Source organism: Phyllobates terribilis, unplaced genomic scaffold (assembly GCF_046119375.1).
Source record: "Phyllobates terribilis strain yellow unplaced genomic scaffold, ASM4611937v1 Scaffold_322__1_contigs__length_2175068, whole genome shotgun sequence".
Classification (NCBI taxonomy): Eukaryota; Metazoa; Chordata; class Amphibia; order Anura; family Dendrobatidae; genus Phyllobates; species Phyllobates terribilis.
In genome coordinates, this window is record NW_027363082.1 from 1,375,265 (window position 1) to 1,399,148 (window position 23,884).

Here is a 23,884-nt window from a genome sequence, read left to right on the forward strand (position 1 = left end):
TATTCCCGTCATCATGTGCGATACTCCCCAGACTGGTGTATGTAACCCCGTCATCATGTGCCATACTCCCCAGACCGGTGTATGAAATCTCGTCATCATGTGCCATACTCCTTATACTGGTGTATCTAATTCCGTCATAAGCGATATTCCCCAGACTGGTGTTACGCCTTTCACTGGTGTATCTAATCCGGTCATCATGTATGATACTCCTTAGACTGGTGTATCTAATCCCATCATGTGTGACACTCCTTAGACCAGTGTATCTAATCTCGTCAAGTGTGATACTCCCAAGACTGGTGTATTATGCCTTAGACCGGTGTATCTAATCCCGTCATATGCGATACCCCACAGACTGGTGTATTACACCTTTCACTGGTGTGTCTAATTCTGTCATCATATGCGATACTCCTTAGACTGGTGTATCTAATCCCATCATTATGTGCGATACTCCCCAGACCAGTGTATCAAATCCCGTCATCATGTACCATACTCCTTATACTGGTGTATCTAATTCCGTCATAAACGATATTCCCCAGACTGGTGTGTTACGCCTTTCACTGGTGTATCTACTCCGGTCATCATGTGAGATACTCCTTAGACTGGTGTATCTAATCCCATCATTATGTGCAATACTCCTCAGACTGGTGTTTCTAATCCCATCATCATGTGCTATACTCCCCAGACTTGTGTATGTAATCCCGTCATCATGTGCGATACTCCCCAGATGGGTGTATCAAATCCCGTGATTATGTGCGATATTCCTTACACCGGTGTATCTAATGCCGTCATATGCGATACCCCCCAGACTGGTGTATTACGCCTTTCACTGGTGTATCTAATTCCGTCATCATGTGCGATACTCCTTAGACTGGTGTATCTAATCCCATCATGTGTGACACTTTTTAGACCGGTGTTTCTAATCCCGTCATATGCTATACTCCCCAGAGTGGTGTATTACACCTTTCACTGGTGTATCTAATCCCATCATTATGTGCAATACTCCCCAGACTGGTGTATCTAATCCTATCATCATGTGTGATACTCCTTATACTGGTGTATCTAATTCCATGATATGCGATACTCCCCAGACTGGTGTGTTACGCCTTTCACTGGTGTATCTAATCCGGTCATCATGTGTGATACTCCTTAGACTGGTGTATCTAATCCTATCATCATGTGCCATACTCCTTATACTGGTGTATCTAATTCCATCATATGAGATACTCCCCAGACTGGTGTGTTACGCCTTTCACTGGTGTATCTAATCCGGTCATCATGTGCGATACTCCCCTGACTGGTGTATCTAATCCCATCATCTTGTGCGATACTCCCCAGACCGATGTATCAAATCCCGTCATCATGTGTGATACTCCCCAGACTGGTGTATGTAATCCCGTCATCATGTGCGATACTCCCCAGACTGGTGTATGTAACCCCGTCATCATGTGCCATACTCCCCAGACCGGTGTATCAAATCCCGTCATCATGTGCCATACTCCTTATACTGGTGTATCTAATTCTGTCATAAGCGATACTCCCCAGACTGGTGTGTTACGCCTTTCACTGGTGTATCTAATCCGGTCATCATGTGCGATACTCCTTAGACTGGTGTATCTAATCCCATCATGTGTGACACTCCTTAGACCGGTGTATCTAATCTTGTCAAGTGTGATACTCCCAAGACTGGTGTATTACGTCTTAGACCGGTGTACCTAATTCCGTCATATGCGATACCCCCCAGACTGGTGTATTACACCTTTCACTGGTGTATCTAATTCTGTCATCATATGCGATACTCCTTAGACTGGTGTATCTAATCCCATCATTATGTGCAATACTCCCCAGACTGGTGTTTCTAATCCCATCATCATGTGCAATACTCCCCAGACTTGTGTATGTAATCCCGTCATTATGTGCGATACTCCTTAGACCGTTGTATCTAATCCAATCGTGCTATACTTCCCAGACTGGTGTATTACTCCTTAGACCAGTGTATTTATTGCCATCATCATGTGCGATACTCCCCAGACGGGTATATCAAATCCGGTCATCATGTGCGATACTCCTTATACCAGTGTATCTAATCATGTCATATGCGATACTCCACAGAATGGTGTATTATGCTTTAGACTGGTATATCCAATCCTGTCATCATGTGCAATACTCCTTAGATCAGTGTACCTAATCCAGTCATGTGCGATACTCCCCAGACTGGTGTATCTTATTCCATCATCATGTCCTATACTCCTTAGACTGGTGTATCTAATCCCATCATGTGTGATACTCCTTAGACTGGTGTATCTAATCCTGTCATGTGCGCTACTCCCCAGACTGGTGTATCTAATCCTGTCATCCTGTGCGATACTCCTTTGACCGGTGTATCTAATTCCATCATGTGTGATACTTCCCAGACTGATGTATCTAATCCCGTCATCATGTGCGATACTCCTTAGACTAATGTATCTAATCCCATCATGTGCGATACTCCCCAGACTGATGTATCTAATCCCATCATCTTGTGTGATACTCCCCAGACTGGTGTATGTATTCCCGTCATCATGTGCGATACTCCCCAGACTGGTGTATGTAACCCCGTCATCATGTGCCATACTCCCCAGACCGGTGTATGAAATCTCGTCATCATGTGCCATACTCCTTATACTGGTGTATCTAATTCCGTCATAAGCGATATTCCCCAGACTGGTGTTACGCCTTTCACTGGTGTATCTAATCCGGTCATCATGTATGATACTCCTTAGACTGGTGTATCTAATCCCATCATGTGTGACACTCCTTAGACCAGTGTATCTAATCTCGTCAAGTGTGATACTCCCAAGACTGGTGTATTACGCCTTAGACCGGTGTATCTAATCCCGTCATATGCGATACCCCACAGACTGGTGTATTACACCTTTCACTGGTGTGTCTAATTCTGTCATCATATGCGATACTCCTTAGACTGGTGTATCTAATCCCATCATTATGTGCGATACTCCCCAGACCAGTGTATCAAATCCCGTCATCATGTACCATACTCCTTATACTGGTGTATCTAATTCCGTCATAAACGATATTCCCCAGACTGGTGTGTTACGCCTTTCACTGGTGTATCTACTCCGGTCATCATGTGAGATACTCCTTAGACTGGTGTATCTAATCCCATCATTATGTGCAATACTCCCCAGACTGGTGTTTCTAATCCCATCATCATGTGCTATACTCCCCAGACTTGTGTATGTAATCCCGTCATCATGTGCGATACTCCCCAGATGGGTGTATCAAATCCCGTGATTATGTGCGATACTCCTTACACCGGTGTATCTAATGCCGTCATATGCGATACCCCCCAGACTGGTGTATTACGCCTTTCACTGGTGTATCTAATTCCGTCATCATGTGCGATACTCCTTAGACTGGTGTATCTAATCCCATCATGTGTGACACTTTTTAGACCGGTGTTTCTAATCCCGTCATATGCTATACCCCCCAGACTGGTGTATTACACCTTTCACTGGTGTATCTAATTCCGTCATCATGTGCGATACTCCTTAGACTGGTGTATCTAATCCCATCATGTGTGACACTTTTTAGACCGGTGTTTCTAATCCCGTCATATGCTATACCCCCCAGAGTGGTGTATTACACCTTTCACTGGTGTATCTAATCCCATCATTATGTGCAATACTTCCCAGACTGGTGTATCTAATCCTATCATCATGTGTGATACTCCTTATACTGGTGTATCTAATTCCATGATATGCGATACTCCCCAGACTGGTGTGTTACGCCTTTCACTGGTGTATCTAATCCGGTCATCATGTGTGATACTCCTTAGACTGGTGTATCTAATCCTATCATCATGTGCCATACTCCTTATACTGGTGTATCTAATTCCATCATATGCGATACTCCCCAGACTGGTGTGTTACGCCTTTCACTGGTGTATCTAATCCGGTCATCATGTGCGATACTCCCCTGACTGGTGTATCTAATCCCATCATCTTGTGCGATACTCCCCAGACCGATGTATCAAATCCCGTCATCATGTGTGATACTCCCCAGACTGGTGTATGTAATCCCGTCATCATGTGCGATACTCCCCAGACTGGTGTATGTAACCCCGTCATCATGTGCCATACTCCCCAGACCGGTGTATCAAATCCCGTCATCATGTGCCATACTCCTTATACTGGTGTATCTAATTCCGTCATAAGCGATACTCCCCAGACTGGTGTGTTACGCCTTTCACTGGTGTATCTAATCCGGTCATCATATGCGATACTCCTTAGACTGGTGTATCTAATCCCATCATGTGTGACACTCCTTAGACCGGTGTATCTAATCTTGTCAAGTGTGATACTCCCAAGACTGGTGTATTACGCCTTAGACCGGTGTTTCTAATCCCGTCATATGCGATACCCCCCAGACTGGTGTATTACACCTTTCACTGGTGTATCTAATTCTGTCATCTTATGCGATACTCCTTAGACTGGTGTATCTAATCCCATCATTATGTGGAATACTCCCCAGACTGGTGTTTCTAATCCCATCATCATGTGCAATACTCCCCAGACTTGTGTATGTAATCCCGTCATTATGTGCGATACTCCTTAGACCGTTGTATCTAATCCAATCGTGCTATACTTCCCAGACTGGTGTATTACTCCTTAGACCAGTGTATTTATTGCCATCATCATGTGCGATACTCCCCAGACGGGTATATCAAATCCGGTCATCATGTGCGATACTCCTTATACCAGTGTATCTAATCACGTCATATGCGATACTCCACAGAATGGTGTATTATGCTTTAGACTGGTATATCCAATCCTGTCATCATGTGCAATACTCCTTAGATCGGTGTACCTAATCCAGTCATGTGCGATACTCCCCAGACTGGTGTATCTTATTCCATCATCATGTCCGATACTCCTTAGACTGGTGTATCTAATCCCATCATGTGTGATACTCCTTAGACTGGTGTATCTAATCCTGTCATGTGCGCTACTCCCCAGACTGGTGTATCTAATCCTGTCATCCTGTGCGATACTCCTTAGACCGGTGTATCTAATTCCATCATGTGTGATACTTCCCAGACTGATGTATCTAATCCCGTCATCATGTGCGATACTCCTTAGACTGATGTATCTAATCCCATCATGTGCGATTCTTCCCAGACTGATGTATCTAATCCCATCATCTTGTGTGATACTCCCCAGACTGGTGTATGTATTCCCGTCATCATGTGCGATACTCCCCAGACTGGTGTATGTAACCCCGTCATCATGTGCCATACTCCCCAGACCGGTGTATGAAATCTCGTCATCATGTGCCATACTCCTTATACTGGTGTATCTAATTCCGTCATAAGCGATATTCCCCAGACTGGTGTTACGCCTTTCACTGGTGTATCTAATCCGGTCATCATGTATGATACTCCTTAGACTGGTGTATCTAATCCCATCATGTGTGACACTCCTTAGACCAGTGTATCTAATCTCGTCAAGTGTGATACTCCCAAGACTGGTGTATTACGCCTTAGACCGGTGTATCTAATCCCGTCATATGCGATACCCCACAGACTGGTGTATTACACCTTTCACTGGTGTGTCTAATTCTGTCATCATATGCGATACTCCTTAGACTGGTGTATCTAATCCCATCATTATGTGCGATACTCCCCAGACCAGTGTATCAAATCCCGTCATCATGTACCATACTCCTTATACTGGTGTATCTAATTCCGTCATAAACGATATTCCCCAGACTGGTGTGTTACGCCTTTCACTGGTGTATCTACTCCGGTCATCATGTGCGATACTCCTTAGACTGGTGTATCTAATCCTATCATTATGTGCAATACTCCCCAGACTGGTGTTTCTAATCCCATCATCATGTGCTATACTCCCCAGACTTGTGTATGTAATCCCGTCATCATGTGCGATACTCCCCAGACGGGTGTATCAAATCCCGTGATTATGTGTGATACTCCTTACACCGGTGTATCTAATGCCATCATATGCGATACCCCCCAGACTGGTGTATTACGCCTTTCACTGGTGTATCTAATTCCGTCATCATGTGCGATACTCCTTAGACTGGTGTATCTAATCCCATCATGTGTGACACTTTTTAGACCGGTGTTTCTAATCCCGTCATATGCTATACCCCCCAGACTGGTGTATTACACCTTTCACTGGTGTATCTAATTCCGTCATCATGTGCGATACTCCTTAGACTGGTGTATCTAATCCCATCATGTGTGACACTTTTTAGACCGGTGTTTCTAATCCCGTCATATGCTATACCCCCCAGAGTGGTGTATTACACCTTTCACTGGTGTATCTAATCCCATCATTATGTTCAATACTCCCCAGACTGGTGTATCTAATCCTATCATCATGTGTGATACTCCTTATACTGGTGTATCTAATTCCATGATATGCGATACTCCCCAGACTGGTGTGTTACGCCTTTCACTGGTGTATCTAATCCGGTCATCATGTGTGACACTCCTTAGACCGGTGTATCTAATCCCATCATGTGCGATACTCCCCAGACTGGTGTATCTAATCCCATCATGTGCGATACTCCCCAGGCCGGTGCATCTAATCCCGTCATCCTGTGTGATACTCCCCAGACTGGTGTATTTAATCCCATCATCATGTGCGATACTCTCCAGACTTGTGTATGTAATCCCGTCGTTATGTGCGATACTCCTTACACCGGTGTATCTAATCCCGTCATATGCGATACCCCCCAGACTGGTGTATTGCGCCTTTCACTGGTGTATCTAATTCCGTCATCATATGCGATACTTCTTAGACTGGTGTATCTAATCCCATCATTATGTGCATTACTCCCCAGACTGGTGTATCTAATCCCGTCATCATGTGCGATATTCCTTAGACCGTTGTATCTAATCCAATTGTGCTATACTTCCCAGACTGGTGTATTACTCCTTAGACCAGTGTTTTTATTGCCATCATCATGTGCGATACTCCCCAGACGGGTGTATCAAATCCCGTCATCATGTGCGATACTCCTTATACCAGTGTATCTAATCACGTCATATGCGATACTCCACAGAATGGTGTATTATGCTTTAGACTGGTATATCCAATCCTGTCATCATGTGCAATACTCCTTAGATCGGTGTACCTAATCCAGTCATGTGCGATACTCCCCAGACTGGTGTATCTTATTCCATCATCATGTCCGATACTCCTTAGACTGGTGTATCTAATCCCATCATGTGTGATACTCCTTAGACTGGTGTTTCTAATCCTGTCATGTGCGCTACTCCCCAGACTGGTGTATCTAATCCTGTCATCCTGTGCGATACTCCTTAGACCGGTGTATCTAATTCCATCATGTGTGATACTTCCCAGACTGGTGTATCTAATCCCATCATCATGTGCGATACTCCTTAGACTGGTGTATCTAATCCCATCATTTGCGATACTCCCCAGACTGGTGTATCTAATCCCATCATCTTGTGCGATACTCCCCAGACCGATGTATCAAATCCCGTCGTCATGTGTAATACTCCCCAGACTGGTGTATGTAACCCCGTCATCATGTGCCATACTCCCCAGACCGGTGTATGAAATCCCGTCATCATGTGCCATACTCCTTATACTGGTGTATCTAATTCCGTCATAAGCGATATTCCCCAGACTGGTGTGTTACGCCTTTCACTGGTGTATCTAATCCGGTCATCATGTGCGATACTCCTTAGACTGGTGTATCTAATCCCATCATGTGTGACACTCCTTAGACCGGTGTATCTAATCTCGTCAAGTGTGATACTCCCAAGACTGGTGTATTATGCCTTAGACCGGTGTATCTAATCCCGTCATATGCTATACCCCCAGACTGGTGTATTACACCTTTCTCTGGTGTATCTAATTCTGTCATCATATGCGATACTCCTTCGACTGGTGTATCTAATCCCATCATTATGTGCGATACTCCCCAGACCGATGTATCAAATCCCGTCATCATGTGTGATACTCCCCAGACTGGTGTATGTAATCCCGTCTTCATGTGCGATACTTCCCAGACTAGTGTATGTAACCCCGTCATCATGTGCCATACTCCCCAGACCAGTGTATCAAATCCCGTCATCATGTACCATACTCCTTATACTGGTGTATCTAATTCCGTCATAAACGATATTCCCCAGACTGGTGTGTTACGCCTTTCACTGCTGTATCTAATCCGGTCATCATGTGCGATACTCCTTAGACTGGTGTATCTAATCCCATCATGTGTAACACTCCTTAGACCGGTGTATCTAATCTTGTCAAGTGTGATTCTCCCAAGACTGGTGTATTACGTCTTAGACCGGTGTACCTAATTCCGTCATATGCGATACCCCCCAGACTGGTGTATTACACCTTTCACTGGTGTATCTAATTCTGTCATCATATGCGATACTCCTTAGACTGGTGTATCTAATCCCATCATTATGTGCAATACTCCCCAGACTGGTGTTTCTAATCCCATCATCATGTGCAATACTCCCCAGACTTGTGTATGTAATCCCGTCATTATGTGCGATACTCCTTAGACCGTTGTATCTAATCCAATTGTGCTATACTTCCCAGACTGGTGTATTACTCCTTAGACCAGTGTATTTATTGCCATCATCATGTGCGATACTCCCCAGACGGGTATATCAAATCCGGTCATCATGTGCGATACTCCTTATACCAGTGTATCTAATCACGTCATATGCGATACTCCACAGAATGGTGTATTATGCTTTAGACTGGTATATCCAATCCTGTCATCATGTGCAATACTCCTTAGATCGGTGTACCTAATCCAGTCATGTGCGATACTCCCCAGACTGGTGTATCTTATTCCATCATCATGTCCGATACTCCTTAGACTGGTGTATCTAATCCCATCATGTGTGATACTCCTTAGACTGGTGTATCTAATCCTGTCATGTGCGCTACTCCCCAGACTGGTGTATCTAATCCTGTCATCCTGTGCGATACTCCTTAGACCGGTGTATCTAATTCCATCATGTGTGATACTTCCCAGACTGATGTATCTAATCCCGTCATCATGTGCGATACTCCTTAGACTGATGTATCTAATCCCATCATGTGCGATACTCCCCAGACTGATGTATCTAATCCCATCATCTTGTGTGATACTCCCCAGACTGGTGTATGTATTCCCGTCATCATGTGCGATACTCCCCAGACTGGTGTATGTAACCCCGTCATCATGTGCCATACTCCCCAGACCGGTGTATGAAATCTCGTCATCATGTGCCATACTCCTTATACTGGTGTATCTAATTCCGTCATAAGCGATATTCCCCAGACTGGTGTTACGCCTTTCACTGGTGTATCTAATCCGGTCATCATGTATGATACTCCTTAGACTGGTGTATCTAATCCGATCATGTGTGACACTCCTTAGACCAGTGTATCTAATGTCGTCAAGTGTGATACTCCCAAGACTGGTGTATTACGCCTTAGACCGGTGTATCTAATCCCGTCATATGCGATACCCCACAGAACGGTGTATTACACCTTTCACTGGTGTGTCTAATTCTGTCATCATATGCGATACTCCTTAGACTGGTGTATCTAATCCCATCATTATGTGCGATACTCCCCAGACCAGTGTATCAAATCCCGTCATCATGTACCATACTCCTTATACTGGTGTATCTAATTCCGTCATAAACGATATTCCCCAGACTGGTGTGTTACGCCTTTCACTGGTGTATCTACTCCGGTCATCATGTGCGATACTCCTTAGACTGGTGTATCTAATCCCATCATTATGTGCAATACTCCCCAGACTGGTGTTTATAATCCCATCATCATGTGCTATACTCCCCAGACTTGTGTATGTAATCCCGTCATCATGTGCGATACTCCCCAGATGGGTGTATCAAATCCCGTGATTATGTGCGATACTCCTTACACCGGTGTATCTAATGCCGTCATATGCGATACCCCCCAGACTGGTGTATTACGCCTTTCACTGGTGTATCTAATTCCGTCATCATGTGCGATACTCCTTAGACTGGTGTATCTAATCCCATCATGTGTGACACTTTTTAGACCGGTGTTTCTAATCCCGTCATATGCTATACCCCCCAGACTGGTGTATTACACCTTTCACTGGTGTATCTAATTCCGTCATCATGTGCGATACTCCTTAGACTGGTGTATCTAATCCCATCATGTGTGACACTTTTTAGACCAGTGTTTCTAATCCCGTCATATGCTATACCCCCCAGAGTGGTGTATTACACCTTTCACTGATGTATCTAATCCCATCATTATGTGCAATACTCCCCAGACTGGTGTATCTAATCCTATCATCATGTGTGATACTCCCCAGACTGGTGTATCTAATCCAGTCATCCTGTGCGATAGTCCCCAGACTGGAGTATGTAATCCCATCATCATTTGCGATACACCCTAGACCGATGTATCTAATCCCGTCATCATGTGCAATACTCCCCAGACTGCTGTATCAATTCAGTTATGTGTGATACTCCCAAGACTGGTGTATCTAATCCCATTATCATGTGAGATACTCCCCAGACCAGTGTATCTGATCCCATCATGTGCGATACTCCTTAGACTGGTATATCTAATCACATTATGTGCGATACCCCCCAGACTGGTGTATTACACCTTTCACTGGTGTATCTAATTCTGTCATCATATGCGATACTCCTTAGACTGGTGTATCTAATCCCATCATTATGTGCAATACTCCCCAGACTGGTGTTTCTAATCCCATCATCATGTGCGATACTCCCCAGACTTGTGTATGTAATCCCGTCATCATGTGCGATACTCCCCAGACGGGTGTATCAAATCCCGTCATTATGTGCGATACTCCTTACACCGGTGTATCTAATGCCGTCATATGCGATACCCCCCAGACTGGTGTATTACGCCTTTCACTGGTGTATCTAATTCCGTCATCATATGCGATACTCCTTAGACTGGTGTATCGAAGCCCATCATTATGTGCAGTACTCCCCAGACTGGTGTATCTAATCCCGTCATCATGTGCGATATTCCTTAGACCGTTGTATCTAATCCAATCGTGCTATACTTCCCAGACTGGTGTATTACTCCTTAGACCAGTGTATTTATTGCCATCATCATGTGCGATACTCCCCAGACGAGTGTATCAAATCCCGTCATCATGTGCGATACTCCTTATACCAGTGTATCTAATCCCGTCATATGCGATACTCCACAGAATGGTGTATTATGCTTTAGACTGGCATATCCAATCCTGTCATCATGTGCAATACTCCTTAGACCGGTGTACCTAATCCAGTCATGTGCGATACTCCCCAGACTGGTGTAACGTATTCCATCATCATGTCCGATACTCCTTAGACTGGTGTATCTAATCCCATCATGTGTGATACTCCTTAGACTGGTGTATCTAATCCTGTCATGTGCGCTACTCCCCAGACTGGTGTATCTAATCCTGTCATCCTGTGCGATACTCCTTAGACTGATGTATCTAATCCCATCATGTGCGATACTCCCCAAACTGGTGTATCTAATCCCGTCATCCTGTGCATTACTCCCCAGACTGATGTATTTAATACCATCATCATTTGCGATACTCCCCAGACTGGTGTATTTAATCCCATCATCATTTGCGATACACCCTAGACCGATGTATCTAATCCCATCATCATGTGCAATACTCCCCAGACTGGTGTACCTAATTCAGTTATCATGTGTGATACTCCCCAGACTGATGTATCTAATCCTGTAATCATGGGCGATGCTCCTTAGGCTGGTGCATCTAACCTCGTCAAGTGTGATACTCCCAAGACTGGTGTATTACGCCTTAGACCGGTGTATCTAATCCAGTCATATGCGATACCCCCCAGACTGGTGTATTACACCTTTCACTGGTGTATCTAATTCTGTCATCATATGCGATACTCCTTAGACTGGTGTATCTAATCCCATCATTATGTGTAATACTCCCCAGACTGGTGTTTCTAATCCTATCATCATGTGCGACACTCCCCAGACTTGTGTATGTAATCCCGTCATCATGTGCGATACTCCCCAGACGGGTGTATCAAATCCCGTGATTATGTGCGATACTCCTTACACCGGTGTATCCAATGCCGTCATATGCGATACCCCCCAGACTGGTGTATTACGCCTTTCACTGGTGTATCTAATTCCGTCATCATATGCGATACTCCTTAGACTGGTGTATGTAATCCCATCATTATGTGCAATACTCCCCAGACTGGTGTATCTAATCCCGTCATCATGTGTGATATTCCTTAGACCGTTGTATGTAATCCAATCGTGCTATACTTCCCAGACTGGTGTATTACTCCTTAGACCAGTCTATTTATTGCCATCATCATGTGTGATACTCCCCAGACGGGTGTATCAAATCCCGTCATGTGCGATACTCCTTATACCAGTGTATCTAATCCCGTCATATGAAATACTCCACAGAATGGTGTATTATGCTTTAGACTGGTATATCCAATCCTGTCATCATGTGCAATACTCCTTAGACCGGTGTACCTAATCCAGTCATGTGCGATACTCCCCAGACTGGTGTATCTTATTCCATCATCATGTCCGATACTCCTTAGACTGGTGTATCTAATCCCATCGTGTGTGATACTCCTTAGACTGGTGTATCTAATCCTGTCATGTGCGCTACTCCCCAGACTGGTGTATCTAATCCTGTCATCCTGTGCGATACTCCTTAGACTGATGTATCTAATCCCATCATGTGCGATACTCCCCAAACTGGTGTATCTAATCCCGTCATCCTGTGCGATACTCCCCAGACTGATGTATTTAATACCATCATCATTTGCGATACTCCCCAGACTGGTGTATTTAATCCCATCATCATTTGCGATACACCCTAGACCGATGTATCTAATCCCGTCATCATGTGCAATACTCCCCAGACTGGTGTACCTAATTCAGTTATCATGTGTGATACGCCCCAGACTGATGTATCTAATCCCGTAATCATGTGCGATACTCCTTAGGCTGGTGCATCTAACCTCGTCAAGTGTGATACTCCCAAGACTGGTGTATTACACCTTAGACTGATGTTTCTAATCCCATCATGTGTGATACTCCCCAGACTGGTGTATCTAATCCAGTCATCCTGTGCGATAGTCCCCAGACTGGTGTATGTAATCCCATCATCATTTGCGATACACCCTAGACCGATGTATCTAATCCCGTCATCATGTGCAATACTCCCCAGACTGCTGTATCAATTCAGTTATGTGTGATACTCCCAAGACTGGTATATCTAATCCCATTATCATGTGAGATACTCCCCAGACCAGTGTATCTGATCCCATCATGTGCGATACTCCTTAGTCTGGTGTATCTAATCACATTATGTGCGATACCCCCCAGACTGGTGTATTACACCTTTCACTGGTGTATCTAATTCTGTCATCATATGCGATACTCCTTAGACTGGTGTATCTAATCCCATCATTATGTGCAATACTCCCCAGACTGGTGTTTCTAATCCCATCATCATGTGCGATACTCCCCAGATTTGTGTATGTAATCCCGTCATCATGTGCGATACTCCCCAGACGGGTGTATCAAATCCCGTCATTATGTGCGATACTCCTTACACCGGTGTATCTAATGCCGTCATATGCGATACCCCCCAGACTGGTGTATTACGCCTTTCACTGGTGTATCTAATTCCGTCATCATATGCGATACTCCTTAGACTGGTGTATCTAATCCCATCATTATGTGCAATACTCCCCAGACTGGTGTATCTAATCCCGTCATCATGTGCGATATTCCTTAGACCGTTGTATCTAATCCAATCGTGCTATACTTCCCAGACTGGTGTATTACTCCTTAGACCAATGTATTTATTGCCATCATTATGTGCGATACTCCCCAGACGGGTGTATCAAATCCCGTCTTCATGTGCGATACTCCTTATACCAGTGTATCTAATCCCGTCATATGCGATACTCCACAGAATGGTGTATTATGCTTTAGACTGGTATATCTAATCCTGTCATCATGTGCAATACTCCTTAGACCGGTGTACCTAATCCAGTCATGTGCGATACTCCCCAGACTGGTGTATCTTATTCCATCATCATGTCTGATACTCCTTAGACTGGTGTATCTAATCCCATCATGTGTGATACTCCTTAGACTGGTGTATCTAATCCTGTCATGTGCGCTACTCCCCAGACTGGTGTATCTAATCCTGTCATCCTGTGCGATACTCCTTAGACTGATGTATCTAATCCCATCATGTGCGATACTCCCCAAACTGGTGTATCTAATCCCGTCATCCTGTGCGATACTCCCCAGACTGATGTATTTAATACCATCATCATTTGCGATACTCCCCAGACTGGTGTATTTAATCCCATCATCATTTGCGATACACCCTAGACCGATGTATCTAATCCCGTCATCATGTGCAATACTCCCCAGACTGGTGTACCTAATTCAGTTATCATGTGTGATACGCCCCAGACTGATGTATCTAATCCCGTAATCATGTGCGATACTCCTTAGGCTGGTGCATCTAACCTCGTCAAGTGTGATACTCCCAAGACTGGTGTATTACACCTTAGACTGATGTTTCTAATCCCATCATGTGTGATACTCCCCAGACTGGTGTATCTAATCCAGTCATCCTGTGCGATAGTCCCCAGACTGGTGTATGTAATCCCATCATCATTTGCGATACACCCTAGACCGATGTATCTAATCCCGTCATCATGTGCAATACTCCCCAGACTGCTGTATCAATTCAGTTATGTGTGATACTCCCAAGACTGGTATATCTAATCCCATTATCATGTGAGATACTCCCCAGACCAGTGTATCTGATCCCATCATGTGCGATACTCCTTAGTCTGGTGTATCTAATCACATTATGTGCGATACCCCCCAGACTGGTGTATTACACCTTTCACTGGTGTATCTAATTCTGTCATCATATGCGATACTCCTTAGACTGGTGTATCTAATCCCATCATTATGTGCAATACTCCCCAGACTGGTGTTTCTAATCCCATCATCATGTGCGATACTCCCCAGATTTGTGTATGTAATCCCGTCATCATGTGCGATACTCCCCAGACGGGTGTATCAAATCCCGTCATTATGTGCGATACTCCTTACACCGGTGTATCTAATGCCGTCATATGCGATACCCCCCAGACTGGTGTATTACGCCTTTCACTGGTGTATCTAATTCCGTCATCATATGCGATACTCCTTAGACTGGTGTATCTAATCCCATCATTATGTGCAATACTCCCCAGACTGGTGTATCTAATCCCGTCATCATGTGCGATATTCCTTAGACCGTTGTATCTAATCCAATCGTGCTATACTTCCCAGACTGGTGTATTACTCCTTAGACCAATGTATTTATTGCCATCATTATGTGCGATACTCCCCAGACGGGTGTATCAAATCCCGTCTTCATGTGCGATACTCCTTATACCAGTGTATCTAATCCCGTCATATGCGATACTCCACAGAATGGTGTATTATGCTTTAGACTGGTATATCTAATCCTGTCATCATGTGCAATACTCCTTAGACCGGTGTACCTAATCCAGTCATGTGCGATACTCCCCAGACTGGTGTATCTTATTCCATCATCATGTCTGATACTCCTTAGACTGGTGTATCTAATCCCATCATGTGTGATACTCCTTAGACTGGTGTATCTAATCCCATCATTATGTGCAATACTCCCCAGACTGGTGTTTCTAATCCCATCATCATGTGCGATACTCCCCAGATTTGTGTATGTAATCCCGTCATCATGTGCGATACTCCCCAGACGGGTGTATCAAATCCCGTCATTATGTGCGATACTCCTTACACCGGTGTATCTAATGCCGTCATATGCGATACCCCCCAGACTGGTGTATTACGCCTTTCACTGGTGTATCTAATTCCGTCATCATATGCGATACTCCTTAGACTGGTGTATCTAATCCCATCATTATGTGCAATACTCCCCAGACTGGTGTATCTAATCCCGTCATCATGTGCGATATTCCTTAGACCGTTGTATCTAATCCAATCGTGCTATACTTCCCAGACTGGTGTATTACTCCTTAGACCAATGTATTTATTGCCATCATTATGTGCGATACTCCCCAGACGGGTGTATCAAATCCCGTCTTCATGTGCGATACTCCTTATACCAGTGTATCTAATCCCGTCATATGCGATACTCCACAGAATGGTGTATTATGCTTTAGACTGGTATATCTAATCCTGTCATCATGTGCAATACTCCTTAGACCGGTGTACCTAATCCAGTCATGTGCGATACTCCCCAGACTGGTGTATCTTATTCCATCATCATGTCTGATACTCCTTAGACTGGTGTATCTAATCCCATCATGTGTGATACTCCTTAGACTGGTGTATCTAATCCTGTCATGTGCGCTACTCCCCAGACTGGTGTATCTAATCCTGTCATCCTGTGCGATACTCCTTAGACTGATGTATCTAATCCCATCATGTGCGATACTCCCCAAACTGGTGTATCTAATCCCGTCATCCTGTGCGATACTCCCCAGACTGATGTATTTAATACCATCATCATTTGCGATACTCCCCAGACTGGTGTATTTAATCCCATCATCATTTGCGATACACCCTAGACCGATGTATCTAATCCCGTCATCATGTGCAATACTCCCCAGACTGGTGTACCTAATTCAGTTATCATGTGTGATACGCCCCAGACTGATGTATCTAATCCCGTAATCATGTGCGATACTCCTTAGGCTGGTGCATCTAACCTCGTCAAGTGTGATACTCCCAAGACTGGTGTATTACACCTTAGACTGATGTTTCTAATCCCATCATGTGTGATACTCCCCAGACTGGTGTATCTAATCCAGTCATCCTGTGCGATAGTCCCCAGACTGGTGTATGTAATCCCATCATCATTTGCGATACACCCTAGACCGATGTATCTAATCCCGTCATCATGTGCAATACTCCCCAGACTGCTGTATCAATTCAGTTATGTGTGATACTCCCAAGACTGGTATATCTAATCCCATTATCATGTGAGATACTCCCCAGACCAGTGTATCTGATCCCATCATGTGCGATACTCCTTAGTCTGGTGTATCTAATCACATTATGTGCGATACCCCCCAGACTGGTGTATTACACCTTTCACTGGTGTATCTAATTCTGTCATCATATGCGATACTCCTTAGACTGGTGTATCTAATCCCATCATTATGTGCAATACTCCCCAGACTGGTGTTTCTAATCCCATCATCATGTGCGATACTCCCCAGATTTGTGTATGTAATCCCGTCATCATGTGCGATACTCCCCAGACGGGTGTATCAAATCCCGTCATTATGTGCGATACTCCTTACACCGGTGTATCTAATGCCGTCATATGCGATACCCCCCAGACTGGTGTATTACGCCTTTCACTGGTGTATCTAATTCCGTCATCATATGCGATACTCCTTAGACTGGTGTATCTAATCCCATCATGTGTGATACTCCTTAGACTGGTGTATCTAATCCTGTCATGTGCGCTACTCCCCAGACTGGTGTATCTAATCCTGTCATCCTGTGCGATACTCCTTAGACTGATGTATCTAATCCCATCATGTGCGATACTCCCCAAACTGGTGTATCTAATCCCGTCATCCTGTGCGATACTCCCCAGACTGATGTATTTAATACCATCATCATTTGCGATACTCCCCAGACTGGTGTATTTAATCCCATCATCATTTGCGATACACCCTAGACCGATGTATCTAATCCCGTCATCATGTGCAATACTCCCCAGACTGGTGTACCTAATTCAGTTATCATGTGTGATACGCCCCAGACTGATGTATCTAATCCCGTAATCATGTGCGATACTCCTTAGGCTGGTGCATCTAACCTCGTCAAGTGTGATACTCCCAAGACTGGTGTATTACACCTTAGACTGATGTTTCTAATCCCATCATGTGTGATACTCCCCAGACTGGTGTATCTAATCCAGTCATCCTGTGCGATAGTCCCCAGACTGGTGTATGTAATCCCATCATCATTTGCGATACACCCTAGACCGATGTATCTAATCCCGTCATCATGTGCAATACTCCCCAGACTGCTGTATCAATTCAGTTATGTGTGATACTCCCAAGACTGGTATATCTAATCCCATTATCATGTGAGATACTCCCCAGACCAGTGTATCTGATCCCATCATGTGCGATACTCCTTAGTCTGGTGTATCTAATCACATTATGTGCGATACCCCCCAGACTGGTGTATTACACCTTTCACTGGTGTATCTAATTCTGTCATCATATGCGATACTCCTTAGACTGGTGTATCTAATCCCATCATTATGTGCAATACTCCCCAGACTGGTGTTTCTAATCCCATCATCATGTGCGATACTCCCCAGATTTGTGTATGTAATCCCGTCATCATGTGCGATACTCCCCAGACGGGTGTATCAAATCCCGTCATTATGTGCGATACTCCTTACACCGGTGTATCTAATGCCGTCATATGCGATACCCCCCAGACTGGTGTATTACGCCTTTCACTGGTGTATCTAATTCCGTCATCATATGCGATACTCCTTAGACTGGTGTATCTAATCCCATCATTATGTGCAATACTCCCCAGACTGGTGTATCTAATCCCGTCATCATGTGCGATATTCCTTAGACCGTTGTATCTAATCCAATCGTGCTATACTTCCCAGACTGGTGTATTACTCCTTAGACCAATGTATTTATTGCCATCATTATGTGCGATACTCCCCAGACGGGTGTATCAAATCCCGTCTTCATGTGCGATACTCCTTATACCAGTGTATCTAATCCCGTCATATGCGATACTCCACAGAATGGTGTATTATGCTTTAGACTGGTATATCCAATCCTGTCATCATGTGCAATACTCCTTAGACCGGTGTACCTAATCCAGTCATGTGCGATACTCCCCAGACTGGTGTATCTTATTCCATCATCATGTCTGATACTTCTTAGACTGGTGTATCTAATCCCATCATGTGTGATACTCCTTAGACTGGTGTATCTAATCCTGTCATGTGCGCTACTCCCCAGACTGGTGTATCTAATCCTGTCATCCTGTGCGATACTCCTTAGACTGATGTATCTAATCCCATCATGTGCGATACTCCCCAAACTGGTGTATCTAATCCCGTCATCCTGTGCGATACTCCCCAGACTGATGTATTTAATACCATCATCATTTGCGATACTCCCCAGACTGGTGTATTTAATCCCATCATCATTTGTGATACACCCTAGACCGATGTATCTAATCCCGTCGTCATGTGCAATACTCCCCAGACTGGTGTACCTAATTCAGTTATCATGTGTGATACTCCCCAGACTGATGTATCTAATCCCGTAATCATGTGCGATACTCCTTAGGCTGGTGCATCTAACCTCGTCAAGTGTGATACTCCCAAGACTGGTGTATTACACCTTAGACTGATGTTTCTAATCCCATCATGTGCGATACTCCTCAGACTGGTGTATCTAATCCAGTCATCCTGTGCGATAGTCCCCAGACTGGTGTATGTAATCCCATCATCATTTGCGATACACCCTAGACCGATGTATCTAATTCCGTCATCATGTGCAGTACTCCCCAGACTGCTGTATCAATTCAGTTATGTTTGATACTCCCAAGACTGGTGTATCTAATCCCATTATCATGTGAGATACTCCCCAGACCAGTGTATCTGATCCCATCATGTGCAATACTCCTTAGACTGGTGTATCTAATCACATTATGTGCGATACTCCCCAGACTGGTGTATCTAATCCCATTTTGTGCGATGCTCCCCAGACCGATGAATCTAATCACGTCATTATATGCAATACTCCTTACACCGGTGTATCTAATTCCGTCATCATGTGCGATACTCCTAATTCTGGTGTATCTAATCCCGTCTTGTGCGATACCTCTAGACTGGTGTATTACGCCTTTCACCGATGTATCTAATCCTAATCCCGTCATAAGGTGCGATACTCCTTAGACCGGTGTATCTAATCCTGTCATATGCTATACTCCGCAGAATGGTGTATCTTATTCCATCATCATGTCCGATACTCCACAGACCGATGTATCTAATCCCGTTATCATATGCGATAATCCTTAGACCGGTGTATCTAATCCCTTAATCATATGCGATACTCCTTATACAGGTGTATCTAATCCCGTCATGTGTGACACTCCTTGCACCAGTGTATCTAATCTTGTTAAGTGTGATACTCCCAAGACTGATGTATTACGCCTTAGACCGGTGTATCTAATCCCGTCATCATGTGCAATTCTCCCCAGACTGGTGTATCTAATAAAGTCATCATGTGCGATACTCCTCAGACTGGTGTATCTAATCCTGTCATCATATGCGATACTCCTTATGCTGGTGTATCTAATCCCGTCATATGCGATACTCCCCAGACTTTTGTATTATGACCTTCACCGGTGTATCTAATCCGGTCATCATGTACAATACTCCTTAGACTGGTGTATCTAATCCCATCATGTGTGACACTCCTTAGACCAGTGTATCTAATCTCGTTAAGTATGATACTCCCAAGACTGATGTATTACGCCTTAGACCGGTGTATCTAATCCCGTCATCATGTGCAATTCTCTCCAGACTGGTGTATCTAATAAAGTCATTATGTGCGATACTCCTCAGATTGGTGTATCCAATCCAGTCATCATGTGCTGTCCTTTAGACTGGTTTATCTAATCCCATCATGTGCGCTTCTCCCCAGACCGGTATATTTAATCCCATCATGTGTGATACTCCTTAGATCGGTGTATCTAATCCTATCATCATGTGCGATACTCCTTAGACCGATGTATCGAATCTCGTCATGTGCGATACTCCACAGAAAGGTGTATTACTCTTTAGACTGGTGTATCCAATCCTGTCATCATGTGCGATACTCTTTAGACCGGTGTATCTAATCCCGACATGTGCGATACTCCCCAGACTGGTGTATCTAATCCTGTCATCATGTGCGGTACTCCTTAGATTGGTTTATCTATTCCCGTCATGTGCGCTACTCCCCAGACCGGTGTATTTAACCCTGTCATGTGCGATACTCCCCAGACTGGTGTATTACGCCTTAGACCAGTGTATCTAATCCCGTCATCATATGCGATACTCCTTAGACCGGTGTATCTAATACCATCATGTGCGATACTCCTTAAACCGGTGTATCTAATCCCGTCATCATGTGTGAAGGTATCAAGGATAGATGGATGAGATTGAATAGGGTAAAAAAGGGGGTTCTTTGTGGCGAACAAAGAATTTAAATTTATAGTTTCATGTGATCCTTCACTTTCCAAGGTTTTTAAATCAAGGAGGGAACAAGATTCCTGAAAGGTTCCCACATCTGTGAGTACTAGTAAGTGCGAGGTAGTGGGTTGATGAATAAAATTCTGGTCATATTGCTGTTCAACATTATCCTCAAAGTGACACCGTAATGTTATCATTCTTGCGAATTTATGAACATCTAGGATTGTTCTATATAAATCAAATTAATTCATTGGTGAAAACGATAAGTCTTTAGATAATAAAGATAGCTGCGGTTCACTGAGGATATAACTTGATAGGTTGATCCACTGATTGCAATAAAAAGTCCGTTGACGTGCTGTGAACTGGTTCATGGTTCTTGTGTTTCCTGCCACTCCTGCTCCACCTTTTATATTTTTTGAATGGTCCATATTTTCAAAACTAGTTTTGATCAAACCTTTGTTATAGACCGTATTCCTCCTAGTGGTGCTAATAAATTGGTTGTCCGAAAATGTGTCGGAAACATCCTTTGAAGTCATGCCAACTGAGGTTTCAAAAGATGTCTGTGTCTGAAAAACTAACTTTTTTAAAAAAAAAATCCTTCTGAGTATAGGTTTAAAGTTTTGCCACTTGCCATTATTTCTTTTGTAGCCATTATATGTTCTCCAAGACAATAGATTTTTAGTTTTTAGAGCAGAGTCCCACTCTTTAAATTCCTTGGAATCAGTATGAGGAAAAATAGTTGTTTTAACTTGCTGGATATCTGCCTGCACCGCAGTCAATGATTGTCCTTCATATGAAACTGTTAGCTGCTTCAGCTGATTAGAACACTGATCCAAGATACTATACCATTTTTTGTTGAATTCATCTGAACACTGTGTAGTAGGTACTTTTTTTTATACGAGTCCTTTTGGGATCATATGTTTCTCAAGATATGAACCTAAGGTTGTACTGTCCCATCATAACTTTAATTCTTTAACAAGGAGATTTTTCAACTATTTGAAGTTTGTGTCTAATTTGTTTGGGCTCTGAATCTGCTAAACTAAACATTTTCCACCGAACATAATGGGATTATTTCCTGTTCTGTGGTTACAGGGATTAAACGGGTTAAAAACCCAGGGCAGGATCACCATGGGCATTTTTTATCCTGAGAATCCTGGTGGATCTATGAACTAAATACTAGGTTTCCTCTGGGTATGAACTTGATCTACTATTACGAATATTTTTTTTATTGTACTTTGTTTCACCATTATTTTTATTGCTAACAAAAGTGTTTCTTTTAAAAAAAAATTCCTGCTCAGGATTGGTGATGCTTGATCACGTGTTTAGCCAGTATATGACTTAATACGCTAAACAAGTTCCTTAATCATTGCCTGCATTGAACACATGTAGTGTTCAATTCAGGCAATGATTAAGGAACTGTTTCCGAAACACGTTTGCTGGTAAACACCCCTCTTCCATAGTGACTTAAAACCTTTTGTATACTTTAATTTTTTTAATGCATTTTCATTAAAAGTGTTTTTAAGAAGCTCAGGACGCTGGAATTACTTCTTTTTACTGACAAAAAATTTTAGGGGCTTCATCGCAAAAGGGGTGTCTACATTTGCACATGCAAATTTTTAGTCATTTGATCCCATAAATTTAATTTATGCCTGTATGTTTCTCACTTCCCTTCACCAATTAGATTATTTAGTGCTGATCCTTCACACACAAATCGACTTACAATAATAGGTAAAAAAACAAGATGGGTGAATGCTTTTGCAAACCACTGTACATCACTGGGGTGACCAAGGGGACAACGATATAACGGGGTAGGACTTAGAAGCATAGACATCACTGGTTAGAGCTGGGGGTCATATACATCACTGGCAAGGCATGTACATGATTTAGGAGAGCTGGGGGCCTTATATATCACTGGGGAGGACTGGGGGGCATATATATCACTGGAGAGGGCTGGGGGTCATATACACCACTGGGGAGCCTGGAAGCAAATAGAGGACTGGGGGACATAGATATCACTGGGAAACGCTGGGAGACATATACAGTGGCTTGCAAAATATTTTTACCTATTTTGTTACATTACAACCTGTGTTTAAATATTTTTGTAATTCTATTTGTGTGTAATGCAACAGCACTAAATACAGTGGGTACAGAAAGTAGTCAGACCCCTTTAAATTTTTCACTCTTTGTTTCATTGCAGCCATTTGGTAAATTCTAAAAAGTTCATTTTTTTTCTCATTAAAGTATACTCTGCACCCCATCTTGACCGAAAAAAAACAGAAATGTAGAAATTTTTGCAAATTTATTAAAAAAGAAAAACTGAAATATCACATGGTCATAAGTATTCAGACCCTTTGCTCAGTATTGAGTAGAAGCACCCTTTTGAGCTAGTACAGCCATGAGTCTTCTTGGGAATGGTGCAACAAGTTTTTCACACTTGGATTTGTGGATCCTCTGCCATCTTTCCTTGAAGATCTTCTCAAGTTTCGTCAGGTTGGATGGTGAA